Source organism: Musca autumnalis, unplaced genomic scaffold (assembly GCF_047663935.1).
Source record: "Musca autumnalis isolate F117 unplaced genomic scaffold, ASM4766393v1 scaffold_4, whole genome shotgun sequence".
In the NCBI taxonomy this organism is placed as follows: Eukaryota; Metazoa; Arthropoda; class Insecta; order Diptera; family Muscidae; genus Musca; species Musca autumnalis.
The window spans coordinates 80882347-80901129 of record NW_027411977.1 but is presented as its reverse complement, the minus strand read 5'-3'; the positions used below and the strand labels follow the sequence as shown (position 1 = coordinate 80901129).

Here is an 18783-nt window from a genome sequence, read left to right as displayed (position 1 = left end):
TGTCGTTACTTTAACCGGTTCGCCTCACAATGTACTTACGCGGCTAATTTTTTATTTGACCTTTAGACCGCGATATCTCGAAAATGGTAAGTTTTTTTTTAAGAATCATAAAGAACACTCTTGTAGACAATTATTGAATCTACAACTTTTACTTTAGCCGGCTTTTGCTAAGTCTTACCGTTTTTGAGAAAAATTAAAAAAACTGAATAATGCCTCCAAAAATGACCTTTGACCCCGAATAACTTGTTTTGCACACATGGGATCGATGGGGACTTTTAGGACGTTGCTTCTAATGGCCAACCCTAGCTCTCCACCAAAATTCAGCTTTGTGGGAATTTTTGCTATTTCCCCCTTATACGCATGTCTATTTTGACCGGACTACTAGTTCAAAATTCGTTTTCTAAGTTCCTTAAAAATAAATTCTTTGTAAATGGCCTTTTGTGCTATGTTGAGTTTTACTAATGTTGGTCCCGTAAGGGCAAGCCCATATTTCTTTTTAAATATAGGGGAAGTCTCTAGTTTACGATAAAAAGAAATCCAGCTGCCACCATCTGCCACCCTGTAAGTTATTCTCCTTATACCACGCCTGTAAAATCGCCAAAATTCGGAAAATCGGGAGGTACGTTTATATGGGAGCTATACCGAAACGTGGACCTATATTGAACATTTCTTGCAAGGTGGTATGTTGTTCCGTCAGAACACAAAATGCAAAATTACAGTCAAATCGACTTTGGCTAAAATCTTCAAAATATATAAAAATCGGGGGGTACCTTTATATGGGGGCTACACCCAAATGTGGACCTACATCCACTAAATTAGTTTTTCTCCCTTTTGGTCTCGTTACAAAACTTTTTTTAAAATTTCGAAGCGTTAACTCGATTAGAACTGTTTTTGGCACTCCTTTCCATACAAGTGGGACCACTGTGCGACCAAATTTAATGTATCTCACTTTTTATTCTTTAACGGTTTTATTGCTGCCTTAATTTAACTTGACCATTGTTTGATGTTTCACTCTTAGGTTGAATTTTCGGACTTCATTCTGGCGCCTGTACATCTCGAATTTTTCCGCTCTTCCGTTTCTCTCTTTTTCCTCTGGAAATAACGTTTCTCCTCTCTCCTTTTTTCAAGATGCCTCCCTCGTGCGCCACGCGTTGCGTTTGATTGTAGAGTACCCCTTTATGTTGCAATTTTTCTTCGGTAGCAGCATGGCACTCCTGGTCATACCATGGATTCTTTTGTGAAGGTCTCTGGTACACAAGTATGGATTTTGCGGTTGGTTTTGCATGGAGTGAGCAATATTTTGCCACTGAACAGTGGTCCCACTTGTATGGGAAGGTGCGACAAAAATATTTATAATCGTCGGATCAATCCGATTTTTTCAGTATATGCTAAAAATAAGTAAAAATATTTTTGCCAAAAAATCATCAATATGGGGTCAGTTTTTCCTATAGCCCCCATGTAGCGGTACCTCCCGATTTCAGGTATTTTGAAGATTTTATCAACATTTTCGGCCCGAATTGGTTGTAATTTTCCATTTGGAGTTCTCAATGATCAAAAACCTTCTGCGCCAAAAATTGTGGTGTTAAGTACACGTTTCGGTGGTCAAAAAGCATCTCCGACTGATATCGCGGATATAACAACAAACAAATTATTCCATTTGAGGTCAGAGTATTTCATGGTAGGGTATATAATAAAGTTCGGTGCGACCGAACTTTACATTTTTACTTGTTTTTCATATTATATATAGCATCATACATATATCAAAAATATGCAAATGTTAAAAAATATACTCATAAGTAGATCCCGAAACAAAAATGTCAAAATCTTTAAAGAAAAAGTCAAAAGAAACAATTAAAACACAAAACAAAGAAGAAACTGAGAATACAGTAATACGGCATATTCACTGAAACGACCCGATTCATCGTCACTATTTTTAATGTCACACACTGAAATGCAAACATATGCAGCTGGAACCAATTTTTTTTTGTAAACTTGACACTATTTCGAACATTCTTCAAAAAAGTAAGTAAGTAAAACTCAACTTTAGGACTTGAAAAAAATCCACAAAAAATTATTATAAAAAAATGTGATTTCCAGCAGATTCTATGCGAATAATGTGTACAAATTTTTATGTAAAAGTAATTAGAAAACCTTGTACTAAAACTACCATTTCGAAAAAAATAATTTTATCCTTTCAATTTTGAGTTACTGGCATAACGTGAACAGCTGTTTTGTTTCTTTGGCAAAGCTGTTGTTTACACTTTTAGGTTATGTCATACCAAAAAACATAACCAGTAGTGGAATTCTGTAACTCATTTTTTGGGTTACCGACAAAAATCGGTAAAATTAAAACGCAAAATTATGAATAAAAATTGAAAATAAAAGTTGACACCACACTTGCTATCGGTAGAACATTACGACGACTTTTTATTCGTCGCCAACATACCGACAAACATCGTTAATTACCGAAATTATAAGCATTTTATGTTGACCGATTTTTGTCGGTAACTCGAAAAATGAGTTACAGAATTCCACTACAGGTATGATAGCAAAAATAATAACCTGTATGTAAAATGAAAATTTTGTTGTACATATGAATTTGCATGTGAATACCCAGCAACATTTGAGGCAAGGGGTTCCATGCGATGACGTGATTTCATGGCATCTTTTGCATTGGTTCAAACGAAGTCGTGAAAGATCCGATTATGTCATTAGCATTTGAACAAATGCAAAGGAAGTCGTGAAAGGTCCGATCTTTTCATCAGCATTTGAACCCATGCAAAGGAAGTCGTGAAAGATCCGATCTTTTCACCAGCATTTGAACCCATTCCATCAATCCAATAGAGATGGATTTTGTTTTTTTATTTATACACATGTTTCTATATATATAAGAATAATTATTTACAATAGGCTTGATGTTGTCAGAGACTTGAAATCACAACCAACGTTGTTAAAACTCTCGTCGTAATGATAATGTCATTGCAAAGGGTTGGACAAAATGCCATGCCAAAGCATTGGTGGAAAGGGCATGCATTGGATCCAAAAACGAATATCATCTTTTAAGGTCCACGCTCATATAAAATTCATCGATGAAGATGCAAAAAGATGACATGCCAGATCACTTTCACCATGATTGAATGACATCTTTGGCATCGAACATTTTGCTGGGTATACAAGCAACATAACATACGTAAAAAAGTAGATGGTCTGATGGCACCTTAAATAAACGTAAATCACAATCGCTGCAATTTATTTATTTTTATGTATGCCAATTAATCCACAAAACGATGAAAACAAAACTAACGATAGAATAAAAAGATTCGTTGAACTATTGCGGTCCCGGAACTATTTGGAACAAAGGAACTATATTAAGGAACTAGCTCCTTTGGATAAAGGAACAAGAAAGATCGATCCCCTCCGGGAGTTAGATTGCCCAACACTACTTGTCTGACATGGGGTTGGGATTTCAATGTCGTCAGCGAAAAGCTTTTTGCACACCTTTAATGTTTTTGGGACGACGGGTTTGAGCTCATAACAAAGCATCTTGCAGTGTCTGCTGGGTTATGCTTCATCTAGCTCGTTGATAAGGCACTGTCATCCCTCTCTATCTGTACTGTTGTTATATGAGTCCGTGCTACTTTCGGAACAGTCAGGTATCGCAAGCGTTTTCATTGTCCTTATTGGCTTTGATGTGTGGATAGTATGGACACCAGCAGGTTAGCCGCTGGGGTAACCAACTCGGCCTTTTCGCTCAATTTGCAGTCTGTAAATGTTTTTTTCCTCCTTGCACATCCATTGATTTTTAACGTTTTTCCAGGCCCTCAACACTCCAGAAGGTTTCTTTCAAACTTCTTTCAAAGAAACAAATCTGCTTACATAAAGGTTACCAGACATTTGTTTCTAAGACCAAATTTGACTGCTTGTTTACATTTTGAACTGGCGGCTATTTGGCAACGATGTTATTGTCAACAATTTTTCTACATATTTTTTTCCAATCGCCTCTGCTAAATAGACATTGTTAATATTTTGTCAGTGGGTTTTGTGGTACTCCGTTCTCACACATTTAAAATGTTTGCGGTTTATCTGAATGTGGCTTAGGCTTACATAAATTATAATAAAACAGTGCATTTAATATTTTTTCTTTGGTTGCAATTTAATTTAGATTTTTCCGCTGCTGTTGAGATTTTTGCACCTGGCTTTAAAGGCCCAAAGACATATTTGAGACGATACTGCATATTGTAACAGATCAAATGGAATATTCATTTGGTTTGCTAGAAAAATGAAAACAAACTTTTTAGTGACAGTGTGTGCAGATAGGAAACAACTATTGTTAAAGTAAAGATTTAAAAAGGGAACCGTAAGTCGCTAGACTACATATCTAATTTTAACAGAGTGGATTCCATATTTAGTAGAAAAAAATCGCCGCAACATGGTTTTCCTTTGGTTTAAATAATTTCGATTTTATATTTCAAACGTTTGAACATCCTGCCTCAACGGATATTAAAACAATTTTTCAAAAGATTTAAATCGATCACCTTAATTGGTTAATATAACTTTAACACATCCGACATATCAGATTTGAACAAAATGTTTATTTCGATTCGTTTAAATTACATTTCCTGTGCAAAAAAGAAAAATAATAATGAAGCATAGACACATTAGGCACAATTGATAAATGTTGGTCTTTAGGCTAATTAAACATTTTATTCAGATACATACTAAAACCTTATTTACATTGGCAGGAAAAATAAGTCTTTTGAGACAACACAGAAATACTTAAACTTGGATAGCACCACTTAAATAATTTTAATTAAGGACAGCGAAAGGTTTTGTCTAGCTTCTTGATATTGACCATTATTAGATAACTTCTGTGGGTAAAATATTACATTTTTCTAAACCTTTACTCTTATAACTGTGAAAAAAGAAAACAGTTGCAATGTATAAAAGTTAGTATGAATTAAAAATGCTACAAATATTCAAGGACACCGGCGCACTATAGGTAATTTGGCCTGTTTTTGAGGCAAAAGTTATTAGCGGTGAACTTATGGGCTTTTCTAATTGCATTTCTAATGCATTATATGCAAAAGTTTTTTACAATTTGTTAGGATTTACAGGCTCGCTTTTAAGCATAAGTGGATAGCGACGAATTTAAGCACTGTTTCAAATATTTTAATATATGATATTTAAGAGTAAGCTTTAATAAGAATTTTACAGATGAACACGTTTATAACAAACGCCGGATATAAGGAACAAATTTTCTTCTTCTTACCCCCTATTCTAATTTTACCTATTTTATTCGTTGCAACCAAATGAACGCGGTTAAATAAAAAAATACAAGCAAAAAAGTATCAGTCGGCCTTGCTGACAGAGATATACCCTCAGCCTATGTGAATTTTTTAGAATTTTGTGGCCCTTTTTGGACATTTGAGCTTGCCGACAAAAATGTGGATCAGGATTAAAGTTCAAAAGTGTTGCGGAGGAGGTACTTAAAGGAATGGACCGACTTGGTTCATTATGGAAGTGGATCATTTCAGTGGGCCTTCGTATAACTTTTGGACCAGTATGCCGGGAAGCAGCATCGGTATACGTTTCCAAAGGAACTTTCTACGGAAGCAAAATACCTTGACACTATTCTGGACCATCGCCTGACATGCAAAAGAAATGTAGAAGAGCGAACGAGGAAGGGACTCATGGCACTTTATTCCCGTAAAAACTCCCTTTGGAAAAGCTGGGGATTGAGACCACAGATCATACACTGGCTACAACCGTGGTCCTGCCCATACTTACCTATGGTGGTCTGGTCTGGTGGGAAGCTCTTGGGAACAAAGCGTTACACTCCAAATTATCAAGTATACAAAGAACCGCGTCACTGCTAATTACCGGATCGATTAAAAGCACTCCTCAAGCTGCTTTAAACGTCATCCTGGATCTCCAACCTTTGGATATCCTAATCCAGTTTCAGGCGGCGAGAACTGCTTTTAGACTCCGGGAGTCAGGGTGTTGGCATGGTTCACACTTTGGACACTCGAATGTCGTAAAACTAATTGATAGTCGACTTCAGTTAGGTGAGAATGGTTGCGTAAGCGATTATATGCCTACCTCATTCAAGTTCGACTCCTTGACCGTAATCTTCCCAAGCAGAGACGTATGGGCTGAGTGCAAATCTCTTTTGAACGGTCTGGAAATATACACAGACGGGTCGAAGATGGAAGAAGGTACTGGCGTCTACTGCGAGAATCCACTAATTAAAAATTCATACAAGCTCTACGATAATTGTAGTGTTTTTCAGGCGGAGATTCTTGCTATCAGGAAATCAGCTGAATTGGTGAAAGAGCTTGAAGGCAGCCTTACAGGATCGGTGACTATATATGTCGATAGTAAAACGGTCCTCAAGGCTCTCAAGTCATGGACCATAAATTCAAGAGCTATTTTTTATTGTAGGAGAGCTCTGCAGGATATACACGATATCGTAAAGCTATGTTGGGTTCCGGATCACAGCAACATTATGGGAAACGAGGTAGCAGATGATCTGGCCCGAGGTGGCTCTAAGTCTATCGACTTATCAGTTGATGAAACCGTTCGGCCACTAATGTGCCACTACATCGGCAAACTTCGGGAGATCTTCAATGAGAGAGCACATCAAAGATGGCCTTTGGAATCTGGTTGTAGGGTAGCCAAGGTGATCTGGCCTGTGGTTTCTCGTCGAAGAACAGCTTCCCTCCTCTCACTTGATAACTTAGGGATGAAAATCGGGGTGGGACTTATAACAGGTCACTGCAGAGTGAGATCTCTAACTTCAAAATGGGACGACAGTGGCATTGACTACTGCAGACTATGTAAAGATGCGGAGGAGATAGAAACTGTCGCACATCTGTTTTGTAGGTGCCCATTGTTGCAAACAAGGAGATACCAAACACTAGGTAGATATGAGATAGACACTGTCCTTCCTGTCTAACATGGATCCCATCGTCCTACTCAAACTTTGCCAAACATCTATCATGGCTTGGCAAAGGTCCTTAACAACTAATACTAATCAGACTCTTTACTTTTCCAGCACATTCTCATCCATACCTTGGCATCAAACTTTACATCTCCATCCTATCTGCGCTGCACCATCAACTCATCATCTCCGGCACTTCACTATCATCTCTACCCTATCATCCTCATCTCGCCATACTGCAACAACATCCTCACATCTCTATCATCTTTAAATCTTCTACAACAGTCTACACAGGATGAACACAATGGACCAACGGTCTCCGAGTGAAGCAGTCACCTATTCTACTAGATGGCTGCTCATCCTTAAAGCTAACCTAACCATCCAAAGGATCTTTAAATAGATCCTAAACTGCACTTAGACACAACTGTTGAACTTTTGTTCGAGAGTTATCGTGCTCCCCAGCCACTACATATGGTGCCATAGGGGGTTTTTACACCTTTCGGGCTGTTTGCTCAAGAAGTATGGACTTGTCCCTGGAAAAACTTTTACCGTCGTAATTGAGGCAGCGAATGCAAGTTGCTTCAGCAAAAATCAAAGCTGTTCGAGAGCAGTTCTTGAAGTGAACTTATCCGAAATTTTGTGTGATAGGTACCCGAAGGAGTAGACAAATATAGTCCATTTTGCAACCTGGTCTATATCTGGTAGAAATATCAGGACGTGTAAAGTATGGACCACATCGGTCACTCCCTTTGTAATGTACACGGGAAGTGAATGCATTATTTCGATTGAAATAAGTATTTTTTTTTATATCTCATCGAGACAAAAGTCAATAGGAGAGATTAGGACTGTGGGAGTTTTTAGTACACTAGCAAAGGCAGTCGGCTGGGGGGTTCGGGTCCTGTCCTTCCTATATCCTGATTACCACTACAATAATAAATTAACTCCCGTTTATTTAAGATTACATTACGATCATATTATTACATATGTATGAATATTAAGACTACTCTACCATCATTAACAGGAAAAAAAAATAAATGAAATAAAGAGAAACACAAACCCGAATGTTAATGATGATTATATTGGTTGCTATCCGTCAATAAATATTGTGGCTACTCCAAGATGTAGTAGAGTGCCTCGCCTCTATACCCGCCCATTCCTTTGTCCATTGGACGAATAATTTAAATGGACCCCATAATAGAACAAAAAGCTACTGGCTCAACCCACGGCTCCTGTCGTCATTTCGAGAACTCTTTAAAAAATTGTTTAGCACAACATGTTCAATTCAAAATTCATTTTTTATTAATTGTACTCAATTTTGGGATAAAATAGTGATAATAATAAGCTTATAAACGTTTCTTAAACTAACAAGGTATTTCATTACTACTAAAGTAAACTATAATCTACCAATTATAATAATGATGTCTTAATGCCAATTAAGTATGAGAAGTTAATGAGCATTACTTTATATGATGGAAGTTATAATCAAAATAAAGAATGAAATTGGGTCACCAAAAATCAAGATCAAAACAAACTGATATTGATCGTTACCTGAATGTAATAATATCAAAACTAAGATCAAATGAATTGAAACGAAAGGAAAAAAAAACTACGTCTGCAAATTCATTTACAACTTACTATGCTTCCCGATCAAAACAGAACTGAGAGAGGACAAGTTTTTTCTTCCTCGTTTCTATTTCACTCATATGAAATAATATAGCTCAAAAGCAAAGAATTAATGTAATGTAATAACAAATATGATGTCGATGGGCATCATTACAATTGAAAGAGCGTAATTACTGCTCCTGTATCAAACTATACTCTTTCGTATATTTAAACCAAGAGAATTATAAAGGTTTCAGAAGAGACTTACCCACTCTGGATGTTGATGATGGAGAAGGCCTTTTCCAATATCAGCTTCCGTGGATACCGCTGGAACAAAATGTAAATAAAATCCGCTCGCTTGTTTTTGCTACTTCCTTTTGAGCTATACGAATGCTTAGATTTAGGTTGGTTGTGGATGGAGAGATACACTCATGAAAATTTATCAGTAATAAAAATTAAAAATTGCAAATATGATTTTTTTTTTTTTTTTTTTTTGGTTTTTTAAACGGGTTTTCTTCACAGATATTATTATTTTTTCGTATTTCAGGGATTGGCTAAGAACATATTTCTAAGGCACGTAACTGGGTCATATTAATGATTCTCCGATATGGAAAATTTTAATATTATGGGTTTTAATACTAGTCCAGTCAAAATATACATTGAAATAGCAAAAATTCCCACAAAGCTTAAATTTGGGGGAGAGCTAGGGTTTGCCATTAGAAGCAACGTCCTAAAAGTCCCCATCGATACCATGTGTGCAAAAAAAAAAAATATTCGGGGTCAAAGGTCAAAATTTAAGGGTTTTTAGGTTTTCGGATTTATTTTTTGAAAACGGTTGATCTAATCAAAAAGTGACTAAAGTAAATATTGTAGACAGAAAAATTATCTACAAGTTTGACCCTAACAATTTTTTTCTTAGAAGGAACCATTCTTGACATATAGCTGTTCTAAAAAACACATGATTTTAATGCACTTATAAGGGAAATATGCACATATCCAGACGAACCGGCTAAAATAAGCGAAGTAATCGGGTCTGTCCCCCAAAAATTTATATATTTTCTTGAAGAGCGAAATTATAGCTATCTTCTAAAAAAAATTCCAACAAAATCGGAGTCTGTTTAACAGAGTTATTCAATGTTAGAGTCATTTTATGCAAAAATAGCCCGTTTAACCCACATGTATAATCGAAAGCCCAACGGGAACGACCCCAACGAAAACTCTCCGATTTTTTTCAAGTTTTGTCCGAAGGTAGGATTTGTTGCGCTGATTACGGAAATGTATAATTTTCAACGGTTGCGGATCCGGTTCGCCGGTTATTAGACCCGAAAGGCCAAATTTAAAAACCGGGTTAGACCCGGTTCTACTGAACCGATTACTGCAAAGTGGATATCGTTTGAAAGCTTACGGAAGTATCTAACACATAGTGTCGTTACTTTAACCGGTTCGCCTCATAATGTACTTACGCAGCTAATTTTTTATTTGACCTTTAGATCGAGATATCTCGAAAATGGTAAGTCTTTTTTAAGAATCATAAGGACCAATCTTGTAGACAATTATTGAATCTACAAATTTTACTTTAGCGGGCTTTTGCTAAGTATTACCGTTTTTGAGGAAAATTAAAAAAACTGAATAATGCCTCCAAAAATGACCTTTGACCCCGAATAACTTGTTTTGCACACATGGGATCGATGGGGACTTTTAGGACGTTGCTTCTAATGGCCAACCCTAGCTCTCCACCAAAATTCAGCTTTGTGGGAATTTTTGCTATTTCCCCCTTATACGCATGTCTATTTTGACCGGACTATACCTTTGGTATTCAAAAATTTCAACAACTTTTCTGTATTTAGAGTTAGAATGGATGAGATTGACTTTAATATTGTAAACTCACTTTGTGCACAGGGCAATATATTAATATCACTTTTTATATTTAACATTGCAACAATTTTAAGAATCTTTGAATTCGGCTTGTGAACTTTAGGATTTTAGGTGCCTTTTTTTCCCAATTTGGAATCATATTTACACTTTTTAATGGGCAATTGATATTAAATATACTTAAATGTTAATGTACTTAATGTACAGTCTTCAACTGAAGAAGATCTAAATTAGGTGGTGATGCGTATTAAAAGTAGATGCCGGTCTGCGGAAGGTGGGCAGGGATGTTTTAATCATGTGTTTTGTGTTTGTCAATTCTGCCAATGTAAATGTTGAGTGGATGTAGTTTTGAAGCCGTTTGCGGATTCTGTTCCGTTTTGCTGTTTTTTATTGATTGTTGCTTCCCAATGGGTAATTGTCGATTTTAGTTGCAGTTTTCTACATTTCTGTTCTCTATGATCGGCATTTTAAAGGCAAACTTAGGGTGGTCCCTATGATCCTTGGCGGAATGCAGATTGAACAAACGCGAAATCTACTAGAAAATCAACTATTTGTGTTTGATGTATGCAATTCTGGTTCTCTTGGGGAACAATCAAAACGAGGTGCTCTACTTCCCAGTGTCTATAAAGCAATATTTTCGATGGGTACAGTTTCCGAGGGATGTTGTCGGTATACAAGTTAAGGAATTCCGGGTCCCTTGGGGACAATCACATACGCCACCTCCCAGTCTCTACAATGTGAAACCTGGATATGGGTACTGGTTTCGATGGTATTTTCTGTAGTTTTACGGATATCTGTATGCCGAACCACAATTCATTAAAATTTTGGGATTTTTTTTTTGCCACTGTAGAACACTTGATGTGGGAGTGTATGCCCAAATTCCTCAATTAACCAAATTTGGATATATTCTTAACACGTAGTGGGGAACGCTGGGATTAGTTGTAGGCTAGTAGGGAGGTGGTAATCAATCCTGTAGAAGACAAACTCATGGGTACAGGTACAACCATCGCAAGCCTTAGTGGATATATTTACCTGGATTTGCCAAAATATATTTGAGAAGTTGGGATTTATAATTTTTCTCGTAGGAAACCAAAATTCACATTTTTTGACTTAAGTAAAACCGAAGTGTTATTATACACTTAAAAATGGAAAAACTTTAGAGATTTCGTTGATTAAATCAGATGACTATTTTGGGGCACGTCTTTTCTGGTTAGCTGATTAAAACGAAAAAGGAAGTTCCTCTGACAATTTCAGTGTGAGTGGCTAATGTTTCGACGACACAACTTGTCAAAATTAATAACCCAAACAAAATCATGTGTTGCTTACAACCATCTGTTGCCTATAAGGTTTATCGATTTTCATGCTTAATATTATAAACAAAGCAAAATCGCATGCGACAAAATAGTTTGATAAACGTTATTTTTGGGGTCCCAAGACGTTAAAATTTAAATACGGGTATAGAAAAAAAGTCCATTACACCTTCAATAGTCATTGTGCCCACAATCTTTCCGAACATTTTTGAACTTTTGTGTGGGATGTACCTGAAGGAGTGGACCGATATTACTTATCTCGAACTTTAACTAAGTTGGAACAAAATATTACGAAGGTTAGATTTTGGACCCAATCGGCAGATCCGTTCGAGAATTATCTTGCGCTCCAACCACTACACACGATGTCATGGGGGGCTTTTTGTACCCTTTAGGTTATTTTCTCTGGAAGTATGGACTTGCCGCTGATGAAACTTGTACCGTCATGTGGGGGGGCAGTGAATACAAGTTGTTATAACAAAAATCAAAGCGAATCGAGAGAACGTCCTAAACTGAACTTTCCCGAAATTTTGTGTGGGAGGTACACGAAGGAGTCGACCCATTGAGTGCATATATGAACCTCATCTAAGTCTCGTAGAAATTTCATGATCTGCAAAGTATGGACCAAATCGGTTACTTCCTTCAAGAGTTATCGCACAAATTTTCCGAACATTTTCGAACGTTTGTGGGGGAGAACTTAAATTAAGTTTGGACAAAATATTACGAAAGCCAAATTTTTGACCGAATCTGTTAATCCGCGTGAATTTCATTAAAAAATTTCATGAAATTAGACGTTTCCCTACTACGGCAATTTCATGATTTTATCCTACTAAAAACGCCTAATTTCATGAAACTTTTTAATGAAATTCACGCTAGTGTAGACCGGGACTTTTAGAGTGATTTCATCGAAAAATTTCATGAAATTAGGTGTTCTTAGATCGAGTCTGTAACTGCAGCAAATTGATGATGTTACTCTACTATGTCCCGGGCCACACTAAGAGTAATTTCACTGAAATTTTGACATAAAAGTAAAAGAAAATGTAAAATAAAACGGTATGTTTGTTTCATACGAATATTGCAACAAAGTAAAATTGCAGAACACATGAAACCGTGTACACTAGTTTCTTGAAATTATGCATTGTTCCCAAAAAATGCAAAGTTTCATGTCAAAATATCATTGAAATGACTCTAGTGTGGCCCGGGACTTTGGAACTCGATCTAGTGACGTATAATTTCATGATTTTTTCAATGAAATCATTTTAGTGTGTACAGGGACTAATCAACATAACATTGAAACAAGTAAGAACGGCATTAAGTTCGGCCGGACCGATCTTGTTATACCTTCCACCACAAGTTGTATTGAAGTAAAATGGAATAATTTGTTTCCTTTCGTGTATGAAGAAGACTTAATACTAAATTTCAGTAATTTCGGTAAAACAATATGAGGCACCATTCTATGGGGGCTATTTCAAAACGTCGATCTATACCGACACATTTCTGACGGAAAGTTTTTAGGCTCAAAGAAGACTAAATACCAAATTTTCTATATTTCTGTAAGAGAATGTGCTTCTAACGCTTCTATGGGGATATAGGACGACGTGTACCTACACTGATAATACTCTTCTAGAATATTTTATAACTCTTGGAAGACGAAATAACGATTTTCAGTCATTTCGGTTGGATATTGACGTCACAATCTTCAGTATTACGAAAATCGGGAGGTACCGTTCTATGGGGGCTATATGAAGGCGTGGACCTATGCCGACAAATTTAAAGGGGAAGTTTGAGTATCCCAAACGAAGTCTAAATACCAAATTTCAGCCATTTCGGTGGAATATTGAGGCCACAACGTTCCAAATACCGACAATCGGGAGGTACAGTTCTATGGGGGCTATATGAAGGTGTCTACCGATACCGACAAAATTCTGGGGGAAAGTTTTGTACCTCTAAAGAAGACTACGTACAAAATTTCAGCCATTTTGGTAGGGTAATAAAGCTAAAACCTTAAAAATACCGAAAATCGGGAGGTACCGTTCAATGGAGGCTCTATTAAAACGTGGACCGATATATCCCATTTTCAATACCAACCATCCTGCAAGTAATAAAAACTTCTGTACCAAATTTTGACTCTCTATCTTTAAAATTGCGAGCTGTATCTTGATTTCAACATACAGACAGACGGACGTACAGACGGACATGGTCAAATCGACATAGAATTTTATACTGATCAATAATATATATACTTTATATGGTCTCCGACGAATATTTCGATGTGTTACAAACGAAATGACAAATTTAATTATACCCTCCATATGGTGGAGGGTATAAAATACCTTGTTCGAGTTCTTTCTTTGTTAATAATTGCTTTCGTTGGTTGAGGAATAATGGCATTTTTTTAAAAAAATTAAAAAAAAAAATATAAAATTAAATGTGATTTTGTTAATAAAACTTAATTTTTTGTTTCTGAAGAAGCTAAATAAGAAATCATTTCCACTTTTGATCGGAATTCGTTTCTGTGACATGCCTGATAATAAGTTAAGTGAGCGGGTGAACACGTCTTGTAACACCAACTCCACCAAACAAACTGCCACTCAAATAAATGCTATAACCAATACAACACTCCATCATATTTTGAAAATAAAAAAATACAACCTGGGCTATTTGCAAATGTGGGCAGTTCACATTGGCTTTCATGGTGTTGTTTTGTGGCTAAAGTTAATTTTTATATTTCCAATCCGCCTACTGGCAAAGAAAATCAATTTAATTCGTGTGGCACGTGCTCCAAATAGGAAATAATATTTTGAACTTGTTTTTTTTTTTGGTTTTCAGTGCTCTTGGTATGATTTGGCAGTTTGTTGTAAGAAACGTTGATATTGTCAGTCATAACCAAAGCGATAAACATATAGATATATATTTTTTATTATTATGCTACAATATAATTTGATAGGTATGTTTGGTTCGTAAAACAATGGAATAAAAAAATAGAAAAGGGATATGGTAAGTAGGACAGGACCAACCGCTGAATGAAATGAGGTTTAGGGCAAAATAAAGACATATCAGTTGATGTACAGAATTTAAGTAAATGGACAACAAAGCTCCTCTTTTTATAAACGTTTTTGAAAGAGATTTGTTCCTATGAAACAGAGTATAGAAACAGAGCAGTATAGCTTATGTACTGTACTGCATTTGAATAACGACTTGAACCACTTCATTGCATCAATTTAGAAAAAAAATAATAGTTCTATAAAACAAGGAATGCAATGCAGCAACCATTTTCAAAATAACTTGGAATTATATGTAATTTTTTGCTACCTTTAGTGCTGTTAAAACGGTAGTTTGGCTGTAACCACAATACGATTGGACACAACAAATCAAAACCATGCCACTCAAATATCTCACGTCTAAACCTAAATCAACATCATTCACTCAATGCATTCTTGGGTGGTTAATTGCCATTGGCGAAATACTTTTGCCATTACAAACACTTATTTTACTGCTCTATAAAGTTTCACTTCAACAGAAATGAGGTGATAAGGAAAATTTTTACGATAGTAGAAACCCGAATACCAACGAAAGAGACCAGAAACTAAAATGTTTAGTTAGAGAAAAAACCATTGTCAGTGGTCATTTGTAATGGAAAGAGGTCAAATGCTCTGAATTCAATCGATTACCTAGGGGCCTGAATTAATCACTCGTTAAGCTATGCAGCGGGATTGGTTTACAATTACATACATTTTCTTGGAATAAATCATTTACGATTGCCAGCAAATTAAACCCTTCACATGGATGGCGATTAAATCTAAAAAAACACGCCATTGCTCTTATTTGTGACATGTTGCAGAAAATGTTGCAACATAGTTTTAGTATCGAAAAAATTTAGGGAAATTGTTGTCAATCAATCATTTATTTATTTAGTTAGGTAGGTAGGTGGCTATAAAACACCAACGTAACCACAAGTACAATGCCATCACGGGGAGCCACAATGGGAATTTTTTGACGTATTCGATTAAAATGTACCAAAAAAATATTAATTAAATTAGGCCTCCGCCTTTTATTTCCACTTACTCCTCTTGGGAGTATAAGTCTACCAATAAACATCACCTCTCCGCTACTTTGTTACCTTTTATACCCTTAGAATTTAGGCTAATTCCCTTTGATAGGAAGAAAATGTGACTCATCGAAATAATGGTTTTAGATCCTAAATAAAAACATGGGCCTCCTAATATTTTGTCCAAGGTTAGATCAATTTCTAAGATGGGCAATATCGGTCGACTCCTTCCCATACCTCCTCGAGCGGGTCAACCGATTTGATCTAAAATTTGTTTCTCGCAAGACATAGATTAGGTTCGTATGTGGACTATATAGGTCCACTCCTTATTATACTTCCCACACAACATTTATGGAAATTGTTTTCAATCAATCATTTATTTAGCAACACACCGACGCACAGTGGGGAATATAACGATCTAGCGTTCAAAAAATCAAAACATGGACTTGAAAGGAGGCATGAATCATTAGTACAGTATTAAACTAGAGTGGTGACTGTACTTAAGAACATATATAACAATTGGAATTAATTAGTCAGAACGGAATAACGATACCTTTAACATAGATACTTTTTCCAATGTTCACAATGATGTTTTTCTGTTGTAAAAGTGTGAAGACGTGGGCAGTCTGTGAATACATTATTGTCGAATCGTTTTTATTTTTGATTTATCGTAAAGGTATTTAATTTAATTAAATAGTTTTAAAATCCATAAGTTATGTTAATTTATATGTTACGGGCTAATGATATGTAATTTCCAATTTATTCCATTTCTGCAATTGAAATATGGGTTAAGTATGGAAATTAGTCGAGTTTAGCTTTCATTTTTGTTTTAATTATTTATATATCTTGTCTAGAATAATTTCTGAAATTTTTTATTGTAAATAGTTTTATTTCGACCTTATTCAATTCTTTATTTAAATTTTTTGAAAACTTTGTTTTCTCAGGCTAAAAGATCAGTTTCAGTGAAAATAAAGATTATTTATTTCATTTTCTTATCCGACGTTTCGCTGGTATTTTCCAGCTTCTTCAGGGATAATAATTTATTAAATATTTAATCTTTCGTCAAGTTTTGCATTTAATTTTATAAATTTGCAGATTTCTTTACACAACACAACAAATAAAATAATAAATAATTGCAAAAATAATCAAAAAATCAATGTAAATATCACAGCTTTTCTTAATACTACGGATCACAGGCATTTTTTTTTTAATATTTAATAAATTATTATCCCTGAAGAAGCTGGAAAATACCAGCGAAACGTCGGATAAGAAAATGAAATAAATAATCTTTATTTTCACTGAAACTGACCTTTTAGCCTGAGAAAACAAAGTTTTCAAAAAATTTAAATTTCTGAAATTATTTCCTGCGACTTTTTGCGATTTTGAATTTTTTGACATTTTTAAGGAAAAATTCTTAATTGTATGCTTTTTAAAGTTTGATCCAAATGAAAATACGATTCCGAAAAAATGTTTGATCTAACATATCAAATATCACTTGGAATTGATCACGGCATAGCAGATAAAAAAAAATTTCCGTCCTAAGGTTCCTGGGACAAGGGTGAAGTACGTAAATGAAGGTATGAAATGAAAGTAATTTTTATTACTAAACAAGTAAGATTTTAAAACATTTATTTAGGTACTTACCTTATGAAAAACAAGTAAAAACGTCCACAATGTAAAAGTATTCTGAACTAATATGGAATAGATAGTTTTCTTTCCGTTACGAAAGTACCATTTTAGGCGAACCTTATCTGGTCAGCTAAAATTTTGTACAATACTTGAAATTGGGCAGTATTGTTGTTTAGGGGCTATACCAAAACGTGGAATTATGTCCACAACTATTGGCGGAGAAATATTTTGATCACTATGAACCCTTAAATTGCACCCAATTTCTAGAGAAAATGTAAATAAAAACAAATATTTTGAATGGGAGGTACCCGAAGAACGGGATTGATATGGACTATATCCGACTTGATACATGACTGGATGAAATAATACGATGTGCAAATTTTGGACCAAATCGATTGCTCCCATCGAGAGTTATCGTTCACACCAGTTTACAGAATATATTCCGAAACAAGCGAAATATACACCTAATGACATTGGATGTACATTCTCTTGTGGTTCGAGCATAGTCATTTCTTAAAAGATACATATAGAATACCTAGATAATGTTAATATATGTATGTCTCTGTTTACCTGTTTAACCCATTTCGTACTTGGTGTTCGATTTTTTCAACAGTAAACAAATTTTAAACACGTTTTAGTATGTATTCATCTGTCAGCAAATAAAAAAATCTTCCCTTGAAAACGCCCCCACCTACTAGATGGTAGGGGTAAATTTTTTGAACCTATATTTTTGGATACTTTTTAAATTAATTTAAAAAATTAAAAAAAAACTTAAAAGGTAATCATTGTGAATTATTTTGTCAATATATGGAACCGTTTCACAAAATACAGTCGAAATCGCTTATAACGTCGTCGTTTATAACGTCATATCGCTTATAACGACGAAATCCGAAAGTCCCGAATTTCGGTCCTTTATATTCCACACTAATAAATATCGCTTATAACGACATATCGATGATGGGATTGGACAGCTGAATTACGACTCACATGTAGGCGGTCTCAAGTCAATTAAAGCTTTGTTCCTTTACTTTTTTAATGGTAAGAGTGGTAAAAGAGAAAAGTGTCAAAATTGTTCAAAATTGCTCTCTCATGAACATTTTTACCAGAAAAGTAAAGGAACGGAAAAATGGTAGATCCGGCAGCAATGTCAGAAAAAAACATAAAAAAATCAATTTTCGTCTTTTATTTCACAGTTTTTGATTTAGTGTTGTCAGTGTTCGACTTTTTCTTCGGTTTTTCGTTCATTTTGTGAAATAATCGTCAAACAAAAGTCGAAAAATCAGTTCTGCCATTTTCTACCTGCAGAAATTTTGCTGGTAGCCTGTGGTAGAAGAGAAAGCCATTTTCGCTCTCTCTCCCCTCACTCTCTTAAAAATTGCTTCCAG

At 35.4% G+C, this 18783-nt stretch overlaps 1 protein-coding gene across 1 annotated transcript in view; it reads right to left on the bottom strand.

Annotated features, from left to right (window-relative positions):
* Positions 1-18783, bottom strand: part of LOC141400911 (paramyosin, short form-like) — a 134352-nt gene that overhangs the window by 79747 nt on the left and 35822 nt on the right. The window lies entirely within an intron of this gene.